Source organism: Capsicum annuum, chromosome 3 (genome assembly GCF_002878395.1).
Source record: "Capsicum annuum cultivar UCD-10X-F1 chromosome 3, UCD10Xv1.1, whole genome shotgun sequence".
Taxonomy (NCBI): Eukaryota; Viridiplantae; Streptophyta; class Magnoliopsida; order Solanales; family Solanaceae; genus Capsicum; species Capsicum annuum.
This window is the reverse complement of record NC_061113.1, coordinates 11,622,862-11,626,982: the sequence shown is the minus strand read 5'-3', so window position 1 is coordinate 11,626,982 and position 4,121 is coordinate 11,622,862.

Sequence of the window (4,121 nt, the reverse complement as noted above, 5' to 3'; positions counted from 1 at the left end):
ACACGATTCAAAGTGTTTAAGTAATCTCAGTTAGCCATAGTAATCCTAACAGAGACTAGTACACCTTGGCACAGGATAAAATAGTAAATGGAGAGAACATGTGAGAATAATATAAAATAACTGAGTAAGAGACAATAATATATGTGAAACAAGTAATTTGTGAGTCATAAAGCGCATATTTGACCATCAAAGGTTCATAATGTAGCATAAGGCCAATAAATAATTGCCAAAGATGCACAATTAGCATTCCATAAGACAGAAATAATTATAGTAGAACAAAAGACAACTTAAACTTTATTAGTCATGGCCTAAACAAGGTACCCCACCATAGACCAAGTGTCTCGAGAAAACAAATGACATGCCGACTACATTTAGCAACTTAATTAGACAATCAACAACGAGAACACTTCAATCCATTCATTATTTATGGTATCAAACGATTACAATGTAATTGTAATTAAGAAAATGTGTGACTCAAAAGCATCATAAAGCATCAAACTTTATTACACTATAGCTATAAATAAGAAAGTATGTGATTAAAAAAAAACATTATAAAGCATCAAAGTTGGTAACTTTATTACACTGTAGCTATAAATAAGAAAACATGTGATAAAGAAAACATCATAAAGCATCAAAGTTGATAACTTTATGTGGCAGTAATCAAGCATTCACCTCTCATAACTTGTACTACCAGTCACAGAGCTAATTAAGAGAGAAAAACCATAACTGAGTAACACGTGATCAAAGTTACGAATATAATCGTATCAAATTTAGATGTCCTAGAGTTGTCACTGTACGCAGCTATACTAAGGACGTATTATCCTTTCCATTCTTGAATAATTCTACATGATGCACCACTCGAGGGTAAAACATTTAAAACAACAAATAAGCGTATCATCGCATAAGTTCATATAAAGACACTAATAGCATGGCTTCACGTAATATATCCAATATGATGTTCAAGCTGACATAAAGATTTACTCTCATCCTTCAGAAATAGGAAACACTCGAATAAGGTTTAGAGGTATTTGTCAGTGAGGAGTAACCATCCTTAATCCTTTAGAATATAATATGAGCGACTAAAATATGCAGGATCATCCAGGAACTAAAGAAAACATTTATGCTGGCTTGGATTCAGAAAGAAGTAAATGCTCAGGTGTTAGAACAACCCATAAATAGCAGAACATGACTACCTGAAGATTCATACTTAAAGCAACTTGAAGAGCTGCCCGCATTTATTCCAAATAGAACCATGACTATTAGAGCCTAAATCATACAGAACACAACAACATACCCCAACATATCTCTTCAGGCAAAACAAATTTTCTTTATAAAAAAACAAATCGAAAACTGAACTATATTAAAATTATTGATTCGTGCTACTCAAATGATTGTCAAACAATCCTAAGGTCGTCGCGGTCGTCTACAGCAAGCAAGTCCCAGCCTCATTCATGATTAATACTACACAGATAGATAATTCTACGAGGAAAAAGAAGGATGAAGCAGAAAGAAGAAAATCGATAATAGGAATAAAGAGGGAAAAAGGTGTTTACCTTCTTCTTCAGAACAACAGAACAGGTTTTCGAACTGGTGACAGGATTTAGCTACCACCTAAAAATGGAAACTTCACAATAGCTTTGACGACTCCCGGCGTAAAAAACCTTTGAGAACCTCTTTAAGGGTAGCAAATGGGACGATGAGCTATCATCAAAACTGTCACCATTGGGGATTAATGTTGTCGATTCAGAAATTCCCAATTGATCGACCAGCTTTCAGAAAACTTTCTCCCAAACTAATATTTTCAACCTGGCTTCCTCCATTATTTTTGAACATCCAAAATTTCCAACTCTAATTCTGGAACCTTGAATTTTTTTTAAAAAAACAAAACCTAAAATTTTCCCCACCCAAGAATTTTCGAACCCCCTCCTACAGGAAACAATCTGTTCTTTATATAGACGGTCCAATTAGGGTTTTTTAGGTATTTTCAAAATAAGGTATTTTGAATTCAAAGCCATCTTCCAGCTCACTAGCCGTACCCCCCAAAAAAACAAAAGGAGTTTTTGGAATTTAGAATACTTGGAGAAACGGATTTTTCTTCAACCAATGGGGAAGGAGCACATGCGTACCTTCATGGTACAATCCTAACGACTTGGAATGGATTCTTGACAATGAATGATTTTTGGAACGTTGAGGGCTGGCACCTAATCAATCTTCTAGAAGATTCTTGACCATTCCTCATCCGACCATCGTATGGTGTCACGTGAGATAATAAACCGGGTTGGAATCGGGTTGTTGGAGCTGGTGCAGATCGCGGGTCCCGCTGATTGTCTCCGCGATTTAGAGTAGTTGTTGGAAAGGGTCATGTTGGTTTTAGCGCTGGTGGTCTGAAGTTGGTGTTTGGGAGAGATGGTGTCGTATGCTGATTTGGGTGTTGTATGCGATTTTTGGCTGTTGTACATTGGAGATCGGTGGTTGTTACTGATTAAGAAGAAATGAGATCTTAGGAGGGCCGGGTCGAAGGATTTGGTGGGCTAGTTAACGTGAATTAGTAATTTAAATGGGTAGGTTGGGCTGATTTAAGTTGTGGTTAATTTTGAGGGTTGCTATTAAGTTGGGAATAAATAGAAAATAAATTAAAAAGGGTATTTGGGCCTAAATTGGGTAGATTAGGAGGTAATTTTAGGAATTGGGCTAGAATTAGGATATTTGGGTTTTAATTTAGGCAATTAAATTTAAATTCTAGCCAAAACCAATTAGTCAATTGCATTTCAATTGGGGCCAATTTGATTTCAATTAGAGTCAAATTTAATAAATTGACTAAATCAAATCGAAATTCGATACGAATTAACACCTTGTTTAATCCTAGAGTTCTTGATTTGATAAAACCAAACACATATTTATCCGAATAAATTATTTTAAGAACAAATCTTTTTTTTTAAATCAAGACTTCAAACATTTATTTCAAGACGAACCTTGATTAAAATCCGATATTCTGTAAAATAATTATTTAAGTAACAATATTATATAACCTCATATAATTGAACACGATAATATATAATCGCTACTTAAACTGACCAATTAACCCAAATAAATACTTTTGAAAATTCTTTATTCAGATAAAATAAATGTTGTAATTTTATTTGAAAATCGAAGAAACTCCGAACTAAACTTAGTTATGGTGGGCAAAAATTAGGTGTCAACAATGATAATGAAGCAGAAGATGATGAATAAATCAGCAGCAACAATGAACAACAAAAATTGCTAAGAAAGAGAAAACAACAATGGGTAAGAATAGAGAGAAAGACGCCTTTTGTCCCTTTGTTTTCAGTTATATAGGTAAACATTTGGATCAAAGTGTAAATTTAAAAACTTATGGGCTATTTTCAAACTTCTCAAACTTTCTTAATCAATAATAAAGTATTGTCACCTCCACTCAATAATTAAGACTTGTGTCACCTATACGTCATTTTAAAACTCTTAGTCACCTACAGCCCAAAAGCCTAAGTAAGACACTCATATTTGAGTGACTTTGTAAGTAAGACTCTCATAGTTACGTGAATTTTGAGTAAAAACTAAAGTTGGATGACTTTCTGAGAGAAATATCATAATTTGAGTGACCATTTGGGTTATTAACTCAATTTTTAAGTCAAAATAAAGAAGTCATAATACATAAATATGTCCTTTAACTTGCCCTCAAATCAAATCTATGACCTCCAATTTTGGGTGTGCATAAGTAAGCACTTAAACTTGTATAAAGTTGAACACGTAGATACACACGTTCTATGTGGCCTATATATATTAGTTGCTTTATATCAGTGCTGCATGCAACATAAAAATGTTTGCTAGGCCTTTTTCTGTGTGTGTAATTTTTATGTGATTATTTTTTCCCTTAATAAGGAAATTGACGAAAAAGTGAAAATTTAAAATTATTTAGTTGTACATGTTTAGTACAAATATTACATAATTTGGATTTAATCAGTCTGATTTCATTTCCAAATTAAAGTTAAAATTATCGTCGTCAAAAGTTAAAAAAAATAATGTTTATTCTCGAATAGGTTTTAACTGTTGTATAAAGGAATTACTTTATATGACAAAGTTCCAATATTCCAAACAAGGAAAAA